This window comes from Sceloporus undulatus, chromosome 4 (assembly GCF_019175285.1).
Source record: "Sceloporus undulatus isolate JIND9_A2432 ecotype Alabama chromosome 4, SceUnd_v1.1, whole genome shotgun sequence".
Lineage (NCBI taxonomy): Eukaryota > Metazoa > Chordata > Lepidosauria > Squamata > Phrynosomatidae > Sceloporus > Sceloporus undulatus.
This window is the reverse complement of record NC_056525.1, coordinates 49,555,536-49,579,643: the sequence shown is the minus strand read 5'-3', so window position 1 is coordinate 49,579,643 and position 24,108 is coordinate 49,555,536.

Below are 24,108 nucleotides of genomic sequence, written 5' to 3'. Positions count from 1 at the left end.
ACCTGCAGGAATGCTTAACAAGCTTTGGAATATTTGTCTTGTGCTCTGGCCCCATGCACAGCAATTCTGTGTGTATAATAGTAAGAGACTTTTAAAAAGCAACAACCAAAAGCTTGTTTTCCAGGGTGCTGGGGCACAAATCAGGCTGAACCCAAATTAAAAATAAGCAACACAATACTTGTAAAATTACAAAGTTTGCTTCTGAAATGCAAAGGGCTAGGTTATGGTATTATTAGTGGCCACTGGTCTTTAAAACCAGATTAGTTCACCTCCTCCCTCCATACCTTTGAAGCAGCTCCCCAGATGTCATCTGGTTGGTCAGCAATAAACGTTCAATTTTTGCTGCCTTCACTGGCTAAGTTCAAGAGCCAGTCTCCAGTTCTTACACTGAGGGGTGTATTCAGTAAGTAGCAGACCCTGAAATAGTTTGCTAAAGACTCTGGAGATACCAGATCCTCTCTGATCTTAAAAGCTAAGCAGAATTGAGTCTGGTTAATACTTGGAAGATATACCATTAGGGCATACTGGGCATTGTGGTTGATATTCATAGGAAGATAGTGGCAAACCAACTCTGAATATTCTTTGCCAATGAAAATCCCATGAAATTCATGGGACTGCCATAAGTTACCAGCTGTCAAGCATGAGTAACAAAGCTGTTGCACTGGTCTGCACATTCCCCGCCTGTCTTTTTAAAAACTTCACTGCATCCAAGACTGTTATCCCAGATGGTCTTGGTTAGGAATTCCATAAATGTGCAAAATTCAATAATCTGTCTTGTTCCAGCAGAAGGGAAATTGTGCCCTGGTTTACATCTCATCTTTATGCCTTTCTCTGATAGTCACCCAGATTGACATTCCCATAATCTCAGGAGCCTCTCTGAGTCCCAGTTTTTGGGGAAAAGCATAATAATAATAATAATAATAATAATAATAATAATAATACCTTCCACTTTCTGCCCCATGTCCACTTCCCATTGGTTGTATTCCCCAAGGTGTCGATCTCCCACTCACCCATTTCCCAAGATGATGATAAGGAGTGTTGTACTAGGATTGTCTTCTTCGGGAGATTATGAGGATTCATGTGACCTGGCAGTCATGTAAGCATTTAGTTTGCATGTGTATAGGCTACCTAGAAAATATTTTTTTTAATTTACAGTATTTAACCTTGTACTCTATTTTTCTCTCATTCAACCCCATTCACTTTTAAAAAATATAAAAGCTTTCTAACATGGGCCCTGGAGGTCTTATTATTTTGGAGCACCACAAGTTAAGCAGCTTAGGTGACATGTTATAAATATTCTGTCAGGGAAATGGGAAGACAAGCTGAAACTTTTTGTAACTGGAGATTCAGTTGGCAGTTTCCCAATCCCCAGACTATTCCCATAGGGAATCATGTACCTTGCTGTTCTATGCAGCGCAGGGGCAAAAATATAGAATAGTTAGAGTCATACACAGCAACGTGTAGGTTAATAAGCATCTTTAAGCCATTCATGTCTGCTGAGGAAGAATTTTTTCGTTATTAAGAAGATAAAAGGGAATCTCATTTGACAGCCATATATGCCCAGTGGACTAAACAGCAGCTCTAAGTAGTGCTATTATCAATTTCTGGTGCCAAGTTCAAATGGTTTCTAAGAGAATATACAGACCTCACTGCTGAAGCATATTATTCAGGGAAAGTAAACTTGATAGCTGTTCCCCAGTGGCATCACTGAGGTAGATGTCACCCCAGTGCAGTAACTCATGCTGTCACTCAGCATACCCCCCAGCGTCCCCTCCAACAATCAGGCCGCCTCTGTCATGCTGGGGATGGGCTACTGCTGCCACCCTGCAGCCTTTTCTGCAGGGCGGTTTGGTGGGGCTGCCAGGAGAGCAGGAAAGGGAGGTGATTCACTTTTCTGCCCAGCAAACAGACCCACCAGACCCATCCCCACTAGGTGGTGGTGGGGTGCTGCTTTCAGCCTGGCAGCCTTTTCCAGGTTAGCTCCTGGTTGAGTGAGAAAGGGAGGCAGCTCACTTTTCCACTGAGCCAGCAGCTCTACCAAACCCAGAAGAAGCTGCAGGGCAGCAGCAGCACCCCACACCTACTAGCAGTTGCAGCAATACAAGATGGATGACAGAGGCACCTTAGCTGACAGAGGGGAGAGCCAGGGGGATCTTGGAAGTGACTGCCCCACTGAATGTTCACTTCCTTCTGAGGTGTCACGTGGTGTTATCTGCATCCTTTCACGTTCTGATTCTCCCCATATCACAGTCAGGTTTAGGAGACTTTTCTCTTCTGCAATACAAGTGATGGGGAGGAGAGGGCTTTGTGTGTGAGAGAGTGAGGGGGGAATTTTATCAGACAGTTTAATAAAACTGAATTAACACTGCCGAATTCAGTTTTATCACATGTGTTTTGCAAATCGGCCAGCTGAACTCAGATTCTAGGATTCTTGGATGTTATCCGGAATGCACCTGCCCAGCGGTGTCGACAGCAAAAACGCATGAGATAAAATCCTGAATTCAAATTGAATTTGACAGCGGTAATTTGTTTTTTTAAACTGTGCGATAAAGGTCAGAGAGAGTCTGTCTGTCTGTGAACGCTTGTATATCATCCTTTATATGAGCAGGGAAGCCTTCAGAAAATCCTTCTCCACTGCTTCATCATGGTTCTTGAAGTTTATGCTAACAGTGTGTCAGCTGTGGCAGGTTCAAGCAATATAGAAGGCTTTAAGTATAGCCCCCAGTATGAGGACCAATCTAGCTCAGTACAGAGATACTTGTCACTTGTCACTAGGAGGATGGCTATGGGTAATAAGTTCTCCATAGCAGCTATGCACAGAATAGTTGTTATATGCATCCATTCAGGGACTACCCCATTGATGAAATCACAGATGTTCTTGAAGGTAGTGAAATGTGTGGGTCCATACTATAGTTGTCTCCTGTGATGCCTCCCCTGTTTATGCCTCAGTCAGCTTTTACAAGCAGGTACATGTCAGAAGGTACATTGAGGCCTAATACTAAATCTGTAGTGGATGAGCAATGATTTTGAACTTTGTTTAACAATAGCAAGAACAAAATTTCCACTCATGATAACCAAGACTGGGGTTTTGTGAAGAAAGATTAGAACCGCCATTCAATTCCAGTACTCAGAGCAAATTCTGTGTCTTTGGAAAAGAGGCAAGCACCAACTGATTGGTCTCGACAGTTGTAGTAAAAGCAAAACGAAGGAAGACCCTGCACATTTTTTTAATCAACTCACCCATCCTTTACATACATTTTACTTATTCATTTACTTCTGTTTTAGAGAAATAGCAATGTAAGAAGCAGGCTTTTTGAAGCAGGCCATCAGTTGCTAAGGGAGACATGAGCTACTCTCAGCTGATTTCTCAAACATGTAGAGATTGTATGTTTTCCTCTATCTGGTGGAGTGTTTATTAATACTGCTGGAAACCTGTCCATTGCCTCTATGCTTTCCCTCCTTCCTGGACATTCACCACAGTGGAGTCCACATGTATGTCATCTCTCTGTCCCTCTTCTGAGTTTTCTACTGTGTCACTATGTGCCTTCGAGTCACTTCTAATTTTTGGTGACCCTAAGGCAAACATATCATGATGCAAGATTTATTCAGAGGAAGTTTGCCATTGTCTTTGTTTTTGACTGAGAGAGCATGTCTTGCCAAAGGTCACTCAGCGAGTTTCTATGGCTGAGCATGGTTTCAAACCCTGATCCTCAGAGCTGTAGTCCAGTGTTAAAAGCACCACATTATGCCAGCTCTCTATCTATCTACCAGAAATGAACTCTGCCAAATGAGATGTGTTTAGTTTGTGGGGAGGTGGATTGTTCACTGATCTTACAGACAGTCAAGATTAGAACTCTGTGCTTTTCTCAGCATTGCTGATTTAGAATTGGTTTTGAAAGATACACCCTTAGAATTTGGTGGAGGCCAGGTTACAAGTCTATTTATTTTAAAGAATGCTGTAGTGATTTAATGGTAATCCATTCATTTTTAGAAGGCATTAGCAGATCCAGATTAGGCTGAGTCTCTATATCAACATATGCTATGATTGCCTTGGGACACAGATTGTTAACTACAAGTTCCTATGACTCTTTTAAAATATTTCTATAAAATGATTGCATCACAAATTCTTTTGGCATTAGAGATGCTTGAACGCAGATGAATATTCTTTTCCAGTGTATTCCACATAATGGATAGCATGTGTGCAATGCTTTTCATACCTTCTTCTCCCCAGGGTTAAAGTGGGGGTGGGAGCAAGGAGAGACACAACATAAAAGAATTACCCTTTTATTTATGCTCCACAGAGTCTGCATCAGTGCTATTTCCATAGGCTCCTCTGCATAAAGAAATACATTATTATCCTGAGAAAAGAATGGCTTGAATCCTTTCTTTATCTTTTATTCAAGCTGAAAATAACTGCAAGGAAGACACGTTAGCTGAAATGGTCAAATGATGATGGTCTCCTTTCCTGAGGCCTTTTGTGGGATACTTGGGCCTAGGTACTGGGGGTGCTGGCAAGGAGGCTGAAAGAACAAGTCCACTTATGTGCAGAGAAAGTAAGAACATACAATGGAGCATGGCTGATTCCAGTTAAAGACTTATCTAGTCCAGTACCCACCCCCCCTTTCTTTAGTTCTGGAAAAAAACACAAGTAGGCAAGGAAGGAAGTAGTCTTTTCTGTTGCTGCTTGCCATACAAATGGAAATATTTATTAGTTTATTATCCCACATTTCTCCCAAAATGGGAGTCATATAGCATCTGAAACCTGGAGGTTGTTCTAACTTGTTATCATGACTAGTAAGCACTTAGCCAGAGCATTATCCTCCATGAATGTGCATAGCCCCCTAGCTGGTGGTCATCATCACAGGACTGTCACATTTGCAGGAGCCACCAAAGTTGTCATTTTGTTGCAGCAGTAAGGAAGGGGTACATATGTCAATGAGACAACATGCTTATGTCAGATCTGGTTATGGTAACACATGCCTTGATTATTCCCCATTTGGATGACTATAAAGCCCTCTTCATGGGGCTGCCTTCAAAAACTGATCAAAAACTTCAGTGGGTCCAAAATGCTGTAGCCAGGCTACTGGGGCTGGTTACAGGTAAAATATAACTCCCTTGTTCTAGGAACTTGACTGACTACTGGTCCATATCCAGGCAGAATTCAAAGTGCTGGTTATGAATGTTAAAACCTTAAATGGCTTGGGATCCAGACTATTTAAAATACCGTTATCATCCTGTTCGAACCTGCCTGAATGTTAAGATCTTTGAGGGAGGACTTTCTCTCAGTTCCACCACCATTACAAGCACATTTGGTGTGGACATGGGACAAACCTTTTGGCTGCTCCTAGGTTGTGGAATTATCCCCCCCTCCTTTGGAGGTCCATTTGACCACCTTCTCCTCTCTACCCCTTGACAGACAAAGCCAGGCCTTTGGCTCATAATTCATGTGGAAGAAGATCCATTTAGTGGAGTATGCTATGCTTATATCCTTTTTATTGTTTTAAGTATGTTTTAAACTGTTTTAACTTTACACTTTAGCATAATTGTCTGGTTAATTGTTTTTTCACCTTACTTCATTCTAATTTGTTGTAAGCCAACTTGGGCCACATGCTGGCGGGAAAGGCAATATATAAATTAACCAAACATTTTGTCCCTAGGAATGTTGCATCCCAGCATCCTATGAAACACTGTGAGAGATCCTGGGCTACTACAGAGAGCTTTTGATGAGTGTCTTCACCTGGGGCTGAAGAACGTCTTTTACTGACATTGAACATGTGTGAATTGAGATAGCCTTTCTACTAAGGATGAAGCAATTGCAGTGGAGTGTGATTTATCCTTACTTTGTGATAGGGCAGATAGGGCTGGCAGAAAGTTCTCCCTAGGAAAAGGGGAGACCAAGGACCGACTACACGGGTCTAAAGTAATGGTTCCCAACCTTTTTTTCCCTTGCATACACCCTTGGCAGCCCATATCCATATATTATAACCTTCATATTAGCAAAATGTTTGCTGTTATTTCAAATGTATACATTGCAACAGTAAATAAATAGCCCAACAAAGAGATAAAAAAGTAATGGGATAATATGGTGAACAGACAGTGCATAAAAAGCACACAATGAATGTTTTATGCACAATGAAGGCCCAGTGCAATCCTTGAGCCTGGTTTGAGGCAAATCATTTTTTGAAATCAGGTTCAACTGATGTAAGATACAGTATTAAATCCAGAACTGTATCCAGCTTACTATAGTATTTATTTTTTATAAAGCTATAAGAAGAGAAAGCACTCTCCACCAACTCTGCATTTGTAAATGGAAACAGAAACTTAAGTGCCTTGTCAGAAAGCTGTTTATATTCTCTGCTGATGTCTGTCCAAAAGTTAATAAGGGATTTTCCTTTGAATTCAGCTTTTAAAATAGTATCAGTTGAAAGTTAGATCAACTTCTCTTTTTCCTTGATTAATAATCTGGCAGCTCAGAAGTATTCTTCTTCAAAAAGATTTGCCATTCAGTTGTTCTCTTCTCCAGGTATTGAGAAGTGCTTCTCAAAAGATTATTTTAGTCCTTTCAAGTGTTCAGTTATTTTCTCACTCATTTCCAGGAACGGCTGTAGCTTGTTCTCAAATAGGAAATTGTGTAAAGTTTCAAATACCTCAGGCTGGCATTTTTCAATACAAGGCCTCCAAAAATCTAATTTTTTAATCATAGCTTTAATTTTGTCTGAAACCTTGACGATCATTATCAAACTATTATTTCAAATTTAGATAGTTTATTTGTAGAAAAATATCTGATAAGTACATAAGAGTCTAAAGCCAATCACAGTTGTGTAACTTGGAAACAAGTTGGAAAGGATGGTCTTCAGAAAATAGCCCGGACCTCATATCTGTGTTTGAACAGCTGGGTATGGACTTTACCATGACAGATTCACCTTCTGTGTAAGGAGCAGAGTGGAATGAAGACTCATAATCACTTCACACAGTGCTTTGAAAATCTTTGACTCTGTGGAATTTGACTTTATAAAATTAACTATTTTAACATCTTCAGCAAGAATGGTTTGTAATTTGCCATGAAGCTGCTTAGATGCTAGGCTTTGCCTGTGAATGTAGCTGTGACTCCAGGTTATATTGGGGCTACCTTCATAACATGACCTCAAAGGCTGGTGTAAAAACCTGAGATAGACTTGTCCCCATGAGTCATAGCACATGACAATTAGACCAATTAATGCCCTTTTCTTTATACAGTCGGCCCTTCTTATACATGGATTTTTTATACACGGATTTAAGCATACACAGTTTTAAAATGTTCCTAAAAAGTATAAATTTCAAATATCAAACCTTGATTTTCCATTTTTATAAGGGACACCATTTTGCTATGTCATTATATTTAATGGGACTTGAGCATACACGGATTTTGTTATACACTGGGATCTTGGAACCAAACCCCAGGGTATAACAAGGGTCCACTGTAATAATAACCAGTAGCATTAAATACTGTAGATCCTTACATCTTGTGCACTCTGACAGAACATGACAAAGCAAATGTTTTCTTCAACTTCACTGTCTTTCAAATGCCTCTTCATAACAAGCATAACAGTGAAATAGCACCACTGCTTTCATCAACTGGAATAGCAAAGAATTTACTATTTTTAATTCTACTTTTTACTGTCATTTCAACATCATCAGACATATCCTCATTTCTTCTAGATACTGTATTTTTCAAAAGAGGGATAGCATTTTCTTCACGTGTTCTTCTCCAAGCATGCAAAGAATGGCATGTTTTACATGAGCAGAGATTAAATTTTCAGATATAGTATTTATTTATTTATTTTATTTTATTTTATTTTATTTTATTTTATTTGTATGCCATCTTTCTCCCAGAGAGGGAGCCAGGATAGTTTACTGATAAAAACATTTTAAGAACTTTACAATAAAAATTTAAAACAATTAAAATCACCTAACTAAAAACAGTATAAATTAAATTACATTTAAAATAATGTATACAGAAGTTAAAAAGCATAGCTAAAACACACACCATATAAAAGATATCTTGACATGATTATATGTTAAAAGCTTGCTTGAATAAAAATGTCTGGCAAAAAGAAAGCAGGAAGGGAACCGTTTAGCCTGCCTCAAAAGAGCATTCCAGAGGGTAAAAATAGTCCCTAAGAAGGCTCTCTAGCATGATTCTTACCACATCTAGCAATATGGCAACTAACACCATAGGAAACTTGAAGCACATTTTCATTATCTTAAGGGCTGAGCAGATAGACAGAGAAAACTGGGTCAATCTCAGTATTTATTAAAGTATGTGGAAGTCTCGCTGTCTGCCCGGCCCACTCCGAAAGCAGGCTGAACGCCCACGGGCAATCCACACTACGTGGCATCAAGCTGCAAGTCTTGGATTTGTTGGGATTTTATGCATCTCTCACATGCATATGCACCATTACATTAACACACCAGCAGAGATTAAGACTTTCCACCCAGACTTTCCACCCATTAAGAGATTAAGACATTCCACCCATTGGTTGTCCCATGTCGCCAGCCGTACAGTCACATGAGTGATACACCACCAGTACAGTGCATCAGTGTGCCCAGTGACAGATTGGGAAAGCACAATCATGAAAGCCCCCCCTCCATAAATGCTGCCTTCCTCCCCTTCACCAATACTCCCCTATTGGACTGTCTGGTTTGTGTATGTTTTAATTACATCCATTGCATTATTAGTGACCTGCTGTATTTGTGTCATGGCCAGCCAAGATGAGCTCTCGGAGGAGGAGCCTCCTCCAGAGCAAGGGCTGATTGAGGCTACGCCAGGTGTTAGTTCTGCTCTGCCAGGTCCCAGCTGTGCTTCCCCAGCCCCAGAGCAGGAGGTCCAACCAGGTCCTAGTGCTGAGGAAAGGCCTCCTATGGTGCCACAGCCTAGTGGTGACTCTGGAGACGAGGCGTGCCTGCAGGTGCCTTCTTATCAAGAGAGAAGGGCCGAGAGTGCTTGCAGGCGCAGATCCAGGAGGATTGCAGAAAGACAATCAGCAAACCAGCCTCAGGTGGCTCGAGGGAGAGTTTCTCTGATTTAAGTGGGAGAGAGGCTTGAGTTTATTGTTAGAGTTTATTGCATGAGCCCTTGGTGTGATTGCTGTCGCTCTAGCTCCTGACATCTTGTTACCTTGCTACCTTGTTATCTTGACCTTGGACCGGACCTCTGTTATCTCTTGGCTATTGTGACCTTGGACTGTTTTGACCACACTGCTTTCTGGCTTCCTGACTTCGGCTCGTCTTTCGGTACGCTTGACTTTCTGGAACCCTGACATCGGCTTGCTTCCTCGGCCTGCTCTTAGACTGCTTCTCCACAAGGTTTGTTTTGCTTGCACGTGTTGGCTGAAGGCTTGGTTATCAGCATAAGTCAGAGATTGCTGGCAGCAATCCCGGACAATTTGTACTTTGGCATCCTGGGGTGAGTGACAGTTTAATAGTGCGATGGGTCAATAGTGCAGCTGGCCACTCGTGCTCCTGTATGCTCAAATGAAAAAAAAAAGGTATGTAAAGCAATGTCATTGGCGGTTACATCTCGCACATATCCAGACCACTTCCATACAACACCTGGGCTTTCCCGCATTCTTGTACTCATGTCATGCCTTTTATATGCCAGTGCGATGTTGCATATTTTCTGCATTAAAGAGTATCAGAACTTCTCTTTGCTCCAGTTTTTAACCCTGCAGCGTTTCCACCCAGTTTGACACCAAATGTCATCTGAACAGATAGACTTCCTGTTTGAAGCCGCTTTACTTTGCCAATGTGGACAAGCCCTTAGTTAGCTGATGACAAGACCATCAGATGTCGTATTCTGATGTTTCACTAGGTAGTGGGGGGAAAACTTCATTTCTTGTTTGTATAGCTGGCATGTTTTGTTTGAAAATCTGACAAGAGTAAAAGGTTTTATGTTACATTGGTAGATAGGTTTCTGATAAAGACATCATGAGTACACAAGGCAAACTCCCCAAATCCTTTTCTAAGTTGATGGAGGATATGACCTTTCTGCTGCATGGGGAGCTAAGTATGGAGAAGCTAAAGATTACACTTTTTCCCCACTGAAAGACACATTTCTTTTTCCAGGATTGATATGCTTTTGATATCTAAACCATTAGTGGATAAATTCCTTAAAATGAAGGTTTTACCAAGGACATTTTCTAACCATAACCCAGTGACATAAAAAGAAATCTACTTGGAGATTGAATAGCATTCTTTTACAAGATGAAAGGATTGTAGAGAAGTGCAAGAAAAAGATAAGACAATTTTTGAAGATGATACCTATAAAAAAATTATACCAGAATACTATGGGATGCAAGTGAATCATTTATGGATATTTTATACAGTTAAATTCAGAGTTAAGGAGAAAAAGACAAGAAAAAATATAGTTGATTTCAAATGAAATATGAAAGTAAGAAAAAGAATTGAAGAAACCTCATTTCCAAAAGAGGGTGAGTGATCAAATTAAGATGTTTCAGAGTCAACTATCTTTGGTTATGGTCAGGAGGAGATTAAATATGTGAAAATAAGGAAATTTGAATTTGCAAATAAACCAGGAAGGTGATTGGCACACAGTGTGAGAAAAGAAAAAGAGGAAATTAATTTTGAATACACAAGAAGAAAAATATATACTTACAGATAAAGACAATATTCTAAGAGCTTTCAACAGATATTACTCTTCTTTATATAAAGATCAAAGAATTTCAATGGAAAGGTTCAAGGATTTTTTAAGAAATCATTTGCCAATGATTACAGAATTCAAAAAAAGAAATAAAATGCTTCTATTATAAGTAAAATCTTTGGAATGATTAAGAAGATAAAACTGGCAAAGCATCAGGGCCAGATGGTTTACCTACAGAATATTGTACATGCTTGAAGAACAAGCTTTTATTGCCATTATTACAATCTTTTAATTCAATTTTTAAAAATGGGAAAATTCCAGGGCTATGGAAAAGGGCAACAATACCTCTGATACCAAAAGAAGGGAGAAAATTAACAAAAATCCTAGACCTATTCACTGTTAAATACAAATATAAGATTTTTCACATCAATTTTTGAAGAAAGATTGAAAACTATGGTCCAAAACACACTGAGGAAATAATCCAGTTTGAGACTGCTTTAACTGTCCTAGCTCTCTGACAGAGAAGGCTAAATGTCTCACAAAACTACAGTTCCCAGAATTCCTTAGCATTGAGCCAGGGCAGTTAAAGTAGTCTCAAACTGGACTATTTCTACAGTTTGTTTTAGACCAATTTTGCAGGACCTCTTACATAAAGACCAAAGTGTGTGTGTGTGTGTGTGTGTGTTTGTGTGTGTTGTTGAGTTTTTTGCTTGTTTGTTTTTCTTTTATCTAAAAGGCAACTTTATGATAATATGAGGTGTGTAGTATACATCTTGGAATACTTGGCATAATGAAAAACAGGGTACCATGATATTTTTAGATGCAAACAAAGCCTTTGATAATTTGAACTGGGTATTCCTTTTTTGAATTTTAGAGAAAACGAACTTGATTTAACTTCCACATTTGTATTAAAGGGATATATGCTCAACACTTGGCACAGTTTGTGATCAATACAGAATTGACAAAAACATGCCAAATCCAAACAAGTACCACACAAGGATGCACTGGCTCTTGAAGTGTTAAACTGGGCAATTAGAAAAGAAAAGAAAATTAAATTTCTGGAAATTTTAAAAGAAATTTACAAATTAAGGGCATATGCTGATGATTTAATGATCATGTTAAAAAATCCATTGTAATCTATGTGAGTTTTATTTGAAAAAATAGAATTTGGGGACTTGGATGGTTTTAAAATCAATAAACATGAGCAATTATCTAAATAACAGAAATGTTATGCTAAACAAAATGTATAGCAGATATAGAAGAAACAAAGAAATCTGAGGAAACCAAGGAAAATGTACTATGTAATTTTTGTAAATAGAAAATAAGATATAGAGATGTCACCCTTTGTGAGATGTTTGAGAGAGATGTATAAGGGAGGATAGGATAATTTCCTAGAAACGGAGATATTAAAGGACAATAAGATTTAATATGGAAGAAATAAGTCACAGTCTTGTACAATGAAACTTTAACAGATACTAAAAATATTTAGAGAGATGAGGATGGCAATATTTAATATGGATTGAGGAATAGATGATTAGAAATGCTGAAGAACATTCCTTTAAGAAGTATAAAATGTAAGGAAGAGGGAAATTGTACTGGAAGCTTTCTTTTCTTTTCTTCTTTTCTTTTCTTTTCCTCTCTTTTTTTTCTTTTTGGGGGGGTATACAATATTATGTAAGACTATGAATGATCATCAATTTGTGTTGTGTATATCTATTGTAAAGATTATTTTAATAAAATAAAAAAATCAATAAACAAGACAATGATGTTAACAAAAATATGGGGAAAGAGGACAAAATGAGATTAATAGAAATATCTGATTTCAAAACAGAAAAAAAAGGTTAAATTCCTGGGTATTACATTGTCAAATAACAATAGTATGTTATTTCAGATAATTATGTTCTGATTTGGAATGAGATGAAACATTCTCACTCCAATACAGAATTGGAGAAAACTGAAATTATCATTTGTTAGGTTGAATTATAGTGATAAAAATGAACATTTTACTAAAAATGTTAATCCTATTTCAAATGATGCCAGTTTTGACAAACAATGTGCCAAAAGGACTTGTCAAAATTTATTTGGAAGGTGGAAAAACACCAAGAGTTAAATATAAGGTACTTCAAGAGGTCAGACAAAGGGAAGGGTCAAGACTGCCAAACTTAAAGTTGTACTTTTCTACTTGATGTTTGGTGTGGTCAAAAGAGTAGATTGTGTTGCAGAACAAAAGAATATTGGAATTAGAGGGACATGACCTAAGGTCATTCTTATAGACAAGTCTATGAGAGATTGAAAATGGACAAAAAATTATTTGGTTTTGGAGTATGAATTTGAGAAATTGTTATATACAGATGATATATACCTGATTGGTAAAATGTATAAACTGTTGTTAAAATTGGAGATGGAGGAGGAACAAGTTAAAGAATGTATGATAAAATGGGATCAGCATTTTGGCTGTAATATTCAGATAGAACATTGGAAAATAATGTGATTGAAAGGTTTGAAAATCACTTTTTGTGATCTCAAACAAAAAGAATTACACTATGAAGTATCATTGGTATTTGGCACCTGAAAAACTGTCTAAAATGCACAATGGAGTTTATATTGAAAATTTGAACATCAAATGAATACTTTTTATCGTATGTAGTGGATATGTGATAAAGCAAGAAATACTAGCAATTGATAAATTGTAAGATCAAGAAGATTCTGAAACCATAATTACAGTTAAAATCAGAATTGATTTTACTTGGAACTATTAGATGAACAAATGAAGAAGAAAAATGGAAAATTATTACAGTACATGATTACTGTAGCAAGAATGTTGTATTCTTAGAAATGGGAGGACACTACAATACCAACACAAGAGGAATGGTTAATGAAATTGATGTACTTAGCAAAAATTGATAAATTAGCTACTTTACTGAGAGAGAAATCCCTGAGAGCATTTATGAAAGAATGGGAATATTTTATTATCTTCTTGCAAGAGCAGAAGAATAACATGTTGACCACAGGTTTTGAACATGTATAAAAACAATTAAGAGGCATAAATTATTGATAGTAGAAGTGGAACTCTAGTTTATGTATAACTATTGGTAGGAAAGCTAGGAGTAAAGCTTTCGTCATTTTTCTTTCCTTTTCTTTCTGTATTTTCTCTTCATTTTCTTTCTTTTTTCTGGTCATATGAACTCTATTTTATTCCAGTTAGGATCTGATATATACAATCACCTTTTGGCAGTGTTGCATATATGAAATATTGTGATAGATTATTATAATAATAGGCAATATACCAAACAGATTTACCAGAGAATTGTGTTCAGTTGTGAACATTGTAATCAGAATTAAGGAAGGTTGTATGTTTTTCACTTTAAGAGGTAGTTTGCACTGACCAGATAGAGCAGCTTCTAACCTTTGAAGGCAGGGTGTTTAGACAAAGCATGAGGTGAAACCAGCTGGAAAGCAAGAGAAAGCTGCACTCCAGTGCTAAAAACCAGAGCAAAAAGAAGCTGGGATAATCTGATTCAAGGTGGGAAATGTGCGTCATTGCACCAGCATATGAACAATCCAGCACCAGTATGGGACTGCAGAAGACTGCAGCAAAACATGATCACTAATGAAGCAAAGCATGTAATTACAACATACACAATGCAGACAGTCCAACAGGGGGGCATGGGTGAAGGGGGCATGTATGGGGAGCCTCTATGATTGTGCTTTGCCAATATATTACTGGGTACACCGATGCACTGTAGAGGCATGTGCAACTGTGTAGCCATCATATGGGCGCATGTCCAATGGAATGGCATCTGGACAGGAAGTGAGAGGTAATTGGAGGTCATAGGCAGTGTGTTTGTGTGATGATGCACATACATGATGGGGAAGCAACAAAAAAATAACTGCAAAGTGTTGCTTGACGTCACATAGTGTGGACAGTGCTTCGGTGTTTGGCCCATCTTGGTAGCAGACCATGCAGACAGCGGGGTTTGACCTGCTTTCAGAAAACCCAGGATCAAGTTGCCTTTTCCGGCTCATGTGCTCCAGCGCTAAATCACACATTTTTGTTCAAAATTTTGTTCAAAACAGCTTGTCAGCAAGGGTGCTGTGCATGAAAAGAAAAGGGACACAGAAGTGAGGGTGTCATGATTCTCGGCTGAACTCTCTCTTTGGGAAAGGGGTAGGGTTGCCAGGTTAAGACTATGATAGGCTCTGAGGTTGCAAAACCTGAGGCCAAGGGAAGATCTCTTGTGATGTCACATGAAGAAGGCTATGGTGCCATTGTATAAGGAATATAGGGTGATGTCATTAAGCATGATACATTAAGCATCAACCACACTTTTACAGAGCACACCACTGAAATAATAAAAAAACAACAACACTAAGTCTAACAAGTGAGGAAAACACACACAAACACTTTTTGCCCTGAAATTCCTCCCCTTGCCCTCACGACTGAAAAACAGAATCCCAGCCTAGAGACTTGTCAACCCTGGGAATAAGGTTATGAACTTGAAAGAAGAATCAGAAGGTAAAAGAGAATTGTCTTTTGCATTGCTACAGATATTTCAAGCCAGGAAGATGACTTTCTGCTATCACCTCACCAGCTTGAGAGGATCTCATTGCCACTTTCCTTTCTGAGGACTAGATTCCAGAAGCACCAATAGTATGACCATCTAACACACACTGTGGTAATCTACAGTTGATGAAAAGGGTGATACATAAGGTAAAATAACATGTGCTGGCTTGTTTAATTTTGGTTGTGGAAACTGTTTCCATAGAGTAGAATTTGTATATTGCATGGCTATCAAAAAAGATGGATTTTAGCTGGAATGTACAAGTGCTGCTTATATTCAGGAACTTCATTATCCACCTACCATATACAACAGATGCCTGTATGTATTATCATAACTTCCGCAAATTTTGTTCTTTGAACATTTGTGTGTGATCTTTTTGGCAACTTTAAATTGTCTTTTTGTGATAGGATTGCTAAAAAGAGCCCAAGAAGTCATGTCAATGAATTGGTTGTTTTTGACAGCAATTCATTGTCAAGAAATAATATTTTGGGTGTCGTTCAGAAAGCCTCCCTTTCACAAAGTAGAAAGTCTTAGCCAGAATGGCCATTTTAAAATGCTGTTCAAGAAACTAAAATATTAACAGCTTGCAGCCTCATTGTGAATTACTCTTCCTTTCAGTCTAAAAATACAGTGTTCCACTTATAACAGAATTAAAAAAGGAACACCACATTAAAAATCTACCTTGATGACTGCAGAATGTGATCAAAGTTTAAATATCTATGCTGAAGCATAAAGTTTTGCCAAAACAGTTTGGTGCAATCTCACTCCTAGCCAGAGGTTGATGGGCATGAAACAGAAGCCCATAAACCTTTTATGACCCACCTGCAAGCATGAAATAACAAGTGTTAGCTTGAGCAGAATGTAGAATTGGGGAGTGGATGGGTAAGAATCAGAATGAATGCATACTAAAACTTTTAGGGTGATGGGATACACAGAGAGATCTTACCAAAGAAGTCCCATTGAAATCAGAGCTTGAGAAAAATTACTGTTTTGCACAATAATTCCCAGAATCCTCCAACCAACATTATCACTGACTATACTGCCTGGAGGATTCTGGGAGCTGTAGCCTAGAAAATAACTTCTCCAGACGCTGATTAGAATCCTTCAACTATCCTAATTATGATGTACTGTCTGGCTGAAGGTTTCTTACTCCACATTTTGGATCAATCCTTGTCCACTGGCTTCACAGGACGTTATCACATGGAAGGAATGTCTCCCAGTTTCGGAAAAAAGAAAGTAGGGCCAATTTGAAAATGAAGGCTATTACGTGAATGGTTGTCAAACACACAGAAGAACACAGTGCCCACCCCAAAGCCAAAGTAGTGTGAATGCAAAAGAAGTACCCTTCCTAGTCTAGAGTTCGAATTAGTATCCCTGTACATGCGCAGTGAGGGCAGAATTGGATAGTGAACTTTTTACACTTCCGGCAGGGCTTGCCCTTGGTTCCCATGGTTTTGCCTTGTTTCACGTTATTTAATAATTAATAATAATAATAATTTATTTTATTTATATACTGCTATTCCAAAGATCATAGCGGTGAACAGCAAGTAAGCTAATTAGTAAGTAAGCTAATTTGCCCCCAACAGTCTGGGTACTCATTTTAGCTCCCTCCTCGGAAGGATGCAAGCCTGAGTCGAGCTTGGGCCCTTTTGCTAGTCTTGAACTCGCAACCTTGTGGTTTTGAGTGAATGGCTGCAGTACAGGCATTTAACCACTGCGCCTCCAGGGCTCCATTTGTTCATTCATTACCCTTTATTTCACGTTATTATGCAATTCACATTACTTGTTCATTCATTACCTTCATTTCACGTTATTTAGGCAATTCACCAGTTCAAAATCAGTCCAAAGCAACCTTGTACTTGGTTTGAGCATTGGACCATGACTCTAGAAGGCAGGGATGGAATACCACTGGGTGACCTGGTGCAAGTCATACTCTCTCAGCCTCCTCAGAAAATGGCAATGGCAAAAACCCCATCTGAATAAACCTGCCAAGAGAACCCAAAAAGTGGGGTGGGGGTCTCCAGATGGTTGTCTGTGTGACTGTGTCTGTGCCTTTAAGTCTCCAGCTATGGGGGGAATGGGGGGAGAGAAGGAGTCCCTCCCATTTGGGAGAGCCTTGCTGCAGTGAGGTTGTGGGGGGCTTGGGTCCTCTCTGGTTCTATCCTGGCCCATGGGGAGTCCCATTGAAGGCAATGGCGTTGCCTTGCCATGAGTCGGAAGAAGGAAAAGGGGAGGGGAAGCTGTGCAGGAACCAGAGCTGGCAACTGAGGCTGCATCCACACTGGAGAAATAACCCAGTTTGGCAACTCTTTAACTCTTTGTGGCTCAAGGCTATGGAATTCTGGGAGTTGGAGTTTGTTGTGAGCCCAGAGCGATGCCCCTGAGGGGAGGGAAACAGACCTCCATTGCCCCAGGCTGCCCCACTGTATCCTACCCCAAAAGAGGAGGAATGAGGGAAGAGGAAGAACTCTTTGGGGCTAATAAAAAAAGGAGGGGAGTTTTCTCTCTTTTTGAAGCCCCCTGGCCCTGGAGGAAGGAAGGAAGGCAAAAAGGTCCCTGAGGTGCACAAGGGGCCAGCAGCCTAATGGAGAGCCTTCCTCCACTCTTTCCTGTCAAAAGCAGCTGCTTTTCCTCCCAAATGCCCAGGAAGACCTAGGAGCCCCGGAAGCCAAAACAAAATGGAGGATCATGGGAACTGGGGGGAATACCAGGGCCACAGCAGACATGCATATCACACCAAGCAATACTGCAGTGAATGAGAAGTAGCCTGGCAATAGGATTTGTGAATTTGCTAGTTCACCGAATTTACTTAAGTGTGGATTGATGCGTGATTGCGTTTGGAGTGCATTCAGAATGCGAGCAAATGCGTCTGATAACCTTTCATGCAATAACGTGAATATGCATAATTGCATTTAGGATGACACTGGATTATACTTCCAATTTCAGTCATATAATATCGTCCACAGCTTCCACTATGTCCATACCTTTTCAATCAGTCTATGTCTGCCATCCCAGTTTTATCTTGTGGCATACACAAACCTATTGCTGTTCAGATACATGAGAGTCATTGCTCAAAAGAAGGCTTGGTTATACATGTCTGTTATTTTAAAAAGTGCTTCCCTGGTTATCTGATATAGAGGGCCAGCTTTTTTTCCCCTAATGTGCAAGTGACCACTACTATTTTTTTAAATCTATTAACTGAAATTGTTCTTTCCTGAAAACTCATTGTGGATTAAAAGCCAATGGCTTGCAAACTAGCACTGGTTGTCCAGCAGCACTGTTTTAAAAGAATTTGTTACATATTTTTATAGAATTGCACCTCCAATTATTTGCATAATGGGAATTCTAGGAAAGTGAGCTTTACTCCCGGTTTGTTTGTTTTGTTTTTTGTTTTACAATAAGGATAGGAGTCATGCATCTCTCCTCCTAACAACCCTAGCTGACATAGCCAATTGTGAAGAACGCTGTGAATTGCAGCTCCACAACAGTTCTGGAGAGCTGCACAATTTCCACCTCTGGCTCAGAATGTGTTGGGAAGACTAATGACAATTATATGGTGCATGGTTTATGCATATATCCAGGCTGATCATACACGGAGGCTCACAACATTATATTACAACAGATACGGCTCTCCTGCCTACTGTTTTTAGGAGAACCAGATCCATAGGACTTTGCAAAGGTCATCCTTCCAATCTCACTCCAAAACAGCAGAGTTGTTCTTCAGTTTCCTGTTTACACAGATATCTGTAGCCTTATCACACAAAGCATGTAAAATGCTATTGCACCTTCTGTCACTGCTTACCACATGACATCATCACTATTCTGTTTTTGTCCAGTGGGAGATCATTTTAAACGTATTTTTTTTACTAATGCAAAAAAAAAGTGTTATTGACTTCTTTTCTCACTTCTGTCATGCTATGACGTCCTGTGCAAAGGTCCAATAGTGCTCATATGCTGATTTTGGATGGTCAATGATCAGTCTGTGGGCATGTGCTTTGAGTGGGAGATCCAGCCCCTTTCTCGAGCCTCTGTTGCTACCACAGTACAACACTATAGTGTGGTAATGCCTTATTATTTCTCAGACATGCATGCATGCATGCATGCACATGCACACATGCATACACCCCTGCTGCTGTAGAATCAGGATGCATAGGATCAGGGTGGAAGAGACACAGCAGGAGATCTGGTTTGGTTTTTTGCTTGTCCTCTTGCCACCCACTTGTGCTCTCTCCTCTGACCCCCACCCCTCCTCTATGCTCCCCCACCATCCCTGACACTTCTCAGAAACAATAACTTGTCTGACTTCTCCTGGGCAAGGAAAGAGGAGAAGGAGGAGGAGGCCTGCCCACCTCCTGTAGCAGCCATCGTCACAGTCACTGACAGGAGGGAGAGAAGCCAGAAGTGTCAAAAGTGCAGAGAGATGAGAGAGCCACCTGGGATTGTTATAACAATCAAAGGGGGAGAGGATAATGCTAGAGGAGATGCTGGATAGGCAGTCTGTGTGCAAGAAGGCTTTGGTGCTAACAGGTACTGTAATCCTGGAATAGGTCCAAAAGTGTGAAAGGTAAGACTGCAATCTCAACTGCAAAGCATTTTTGCAGACAGTGTAATTGCAGTGGGAGAGAGGCCTCATGTCAGGAGGCAGCTGGCTTGTTCCCTCTCCTCTGGAACAATAATAATGAATCATCTCCACCCACCTTCTTTGATCACTTTACCTCTGTTTAGACACATCACCACAATATTTTCAGCTACTATTTTCAGGTTAAGAAATCTAATTGGTCATACATCAGTTACATAAATCCTGATGGTGGTGATAATTTCTCACACGTGCAGATCTAAGCACTGTCATTCTCTCAGAGAACTTTCACAAGAAGTTAAAAAAGAATGAGTACTTTCACAAGGATGATAAGAAATTTAAAAAATCTGGGAGAAAGCTTAATGTCTCAGCTTCCTTTTTGCTATACTCACAGAAATAAGAAAATAAATTATTTTATCAAAAATTAATCCTTCTCCCATCTCCACCTGAAGCTGAACCAACGAATGTACATTATAACACTTGCTACCTTTGTGAAACATTTAGACATGTGTTTTAATCCCTGAAATATTCCTTAAACTAGGAAGTTTTGAGCTGGTAGGCACATTTGGAATTTTGAGACAATATGGTAGGGCATCAAAATGTACCCAGTTAGAAATGCATAAAGACTAAAAGACATGTAGTTTGCCCAAGTTCCTGATGATGGGCACTGAGTCCCAAAACACAAAACGATAGCTTTGATATCATAGTTGTCTCTTATTCAGGGTCACCCCTGTCCCACACTCACTCCCCACCTTCCCAGTACACAGGATCAGTTCATTCCATTCAAGACATCCCATTTTTCTTTCTCTTTCTGAGTGACCCTTTGAACACTCTCCTTTCCCATCCCAGTTTCTCTCTCTCTCTCTCTCTCTCTCTCTCTCTCTCACACACACACACACACACACACACACACACAGAGAGAGAGAGAGAGAGAGAGAGAGAGAGAGTTATGAGATTACTGCACTGCCAATTCCTGCTGGGATAGGTACAGGTTGTAACTGTAACAGACAGATCTTATTAGACAGCTCGGCAGCCCCTATCCAATCTGGCCTTCTCCCACAGCTTTTCAAGAATGGGATTTTCCCATTCTTGAAAAGCTGCAGGAATCTATCCCAGTGGGAATTGGCAGTGCAATGATCTCCATAGAGAGAGGACAGCCTCCCTACTGTGATCTACTTTGCTCCATAGCCCTGTGCATCCCAGGTCCAATTTCCTCACTTTGTCCTCCATTGCATCAGATTGTTTACCCCAGACTTAGTCTCCCACTATGTCATTCCACTATTCTAGGAACCATGCCAAGTGATTTTTGTGTGTCCACAGAGGGCAAAAGTGTGGAGGTGGAATCTCCGTCTCCCAGTTCTGCTGGAGTCCACTGTTCTGCCAATAGAATTGTGCTCTGCCCCATTGTGTCTGTGTCAGTGTGTGTGACAAGGAGACAGAATATTTCTGTATGTAAGAAGATCTTGCATCTGCTGATTTCTCTGTACTATGTTCTTTATGGACTCTTGCAAACTCATAATCTTAGGAAATGCAAAGCATTGGCTAGCTTATTTCAAATCTAATAGAAACACATATCGACTCTGCACTTTTGTGCCTAATAAGACTTGATTAAAAATTTCTCTTGAATTTTTTCAGATATTAAAACTCAAAGAAAATAAGAAAGGCAACTCCTCCCTGCCCTTCCTGGGGTCATAATTCATCTAGTAAAATCCAGAGAAGAGACTGCATTCAGTAACTTTATGAAATGAATAATACACTGCAGGGAATTACTATGACAATTCTTGGTCCAGTGTGGTAATAAAACTGGCATAGAGGAATGACACACCACAATTTAGTTCACTTCCAGCTCCCTCCCCCCCCCCCCCTTTCCACATATCTGGATAATTACAAAACTAGTCACCACCATCCACCAAACATCTGACATCATTTTAAGAAATAAAGTTGCTATTTGAATTAGATTCAGATACTAGCTGTAGTAAATTGGAGGACAGACAATCAGATCTATTCAAAAAATAATTAAATGAATAAATAATGTATATAATCACAATCCTTTAGTCTTTTGATTGCCCATTTTCCATAACTGTCCATGACTGACTAGCAGGGGAGAATTTAGAATAAGATTTTATACCTTGCTTTTTGGTTGTGGAACTGCTGCCTCAGGGAAAGGAGCTCCATAATACACCACAAACAAACACACACACAAACACTTATTATGCCTGGAATGTAAATCCCCTCCAATTATAGTTTAAGAGCAAGTCTCTCAGCCACAAAGGCAGTCTCCTTTGAACAAATCTTGCCAAGAAAACCCCATGATAGGTTTTCCTTACAGTCACCATAAGTCAGAAACAACCTGAAGGCACACAACAAGAACAAATTTAAAAAAATAGAACTAAGATCATGGACTCAATTGACATACCAAAAAAAAGAAAGAACAGAACAGAACAATGAGCTATTCTCACTTCAGGATCACAGAGCACCCCCTGCAAAAAAAAAAAAAAAAAAAAGCTAAAGACTTCCTGATCAATCAGCCATCCAGATAGTGATTGGTTATTACTGTTGCTTAGGCTTTCCTTTTCCAGTAACAAGGGAGCTTCTGCCAGTAACAAGATGTCTTCCTACTTGGAGCTATCTGGGATTTGTTCTGACCTGCCTGATGTATTCCTAACCCTAATGCAACTCAAAGGTTTCACACCAGTATTCATGCCTGTGGCCAAATGTTTAATTTTGGACCAGTTGCATCATTATCAGCTACATCTCAATTTTTAGTTCCATTATGTCTTGATTTGATCCAAGATCATTTCAGGACACAGCCTCTTCCTGTCAGTTGATATAAGAATTGAGTTTAGCAAGCCAAATCTATATTTTATTATCTTGATAAGCCATTGATTTAACCTTACTGGATCTAAATATGCAAATTACCTAATAACCATATAACCTTGGGTGTAACTATCCATTTATAGTTCTCTATAAATTCATAGTGTTCAGCTATCACACCTACCAGCTCTCCTGAGGTGATGATATACAGTTGGTGTGCCTTTTCCTATGCCTGTGTATACCAGTTGTATGTTAATGCGCACGTAAATCAAAAATGGAATCTCTTAAAATGCTATACTATATGACCTCAACAATAAAAAAGTACGATCTAGTATTTACTGTGGACTAGGGAAAAGACTCTAAATATGGAACAAGTACATTACAAACACATTTGTCATTCATGTGCTGAGCTAGATGATATCACTGCAAATTGACACATTCTTTGTCACTGCTAACACTTCTGTTGTTGTGCTAGCAGGTCAGGCTTCACGTTTTTGAAAAAGCCTTGACTAGCACAAAATAAATGTGAAAATACAAATTGCAAAACAATTCAAGGAAACCTTTACTAAGCAAGAGACTGTTGTGCCTCTGTACATTTTATTAAATTCTGTGGAGTATGTTTTATTCTGCTTCTAAAAGGTCCCAGACTCATCCACGTGAGGTTATCCCAAAGGCCAAAGCAACATCAGACACTTTGCTGCCAGTAGTAAAAAACCAATATAGCATTTCTCACACTATGACCAACACTGAGAGGGGGCACACCATAAAGATATCAGTTCCTTCCTACTCAGTGAGTGCTCCTGCCAAAGAAAACCAGCATAATTTTTTCCACTAGTATCTGTATTTTCTCTGTTTCTCTGTATGGAGGCAATGAATGGTCAGTGATTGCTTTGTTGGGTGCAGAAAGAGAGAGAGCTTTTAGGTTATTGCCAGGTTGGAAAATTTGTCCCTCTGGATATTGTGGGACTCTTAGCTCCCATCATTCCTGGCCATTGGTCATGCTGTATGGGGCTGATGGGAGTTGGACTTTAAGATCTAAGAAAGTCCACATGATCCACAGTGCAATCTGTTGGAATTATATAAAATCTAGCAAAATTACTCAACACCTTCTTTGCCTCAGTCTTCTCAGAAAAGGAAAAGGTTGCTCAACCTGAGGATAATGGAGCAGAGAATAGGGGAATTTCAGCACAGGATAAGTAAAGAGACAGTACAGGAATACCTGGTTAATCTAAATGAATATAAATCCCCAGGACCTGATGAACTACATTCAAGAGTATTAAAAGAGCTAGCTAATGGAATATTGGAGCCATTGGCAATGATCTTTGAAAACTCCTGGAGAACAGGAGACATCCCAGCAGACTGGGCAAACGTCGTCCCCATCTTCAAAAAGGGGAAAAAAGAGGATCCCAACAATTATCGTCCAGTTAGTCTGACATCAATACCAGGAAAGATTCTGGAGCAGATCATTAAACAGAGAGTCTGTGAACATCATTCTAGATGGCAATGCCATAATCACA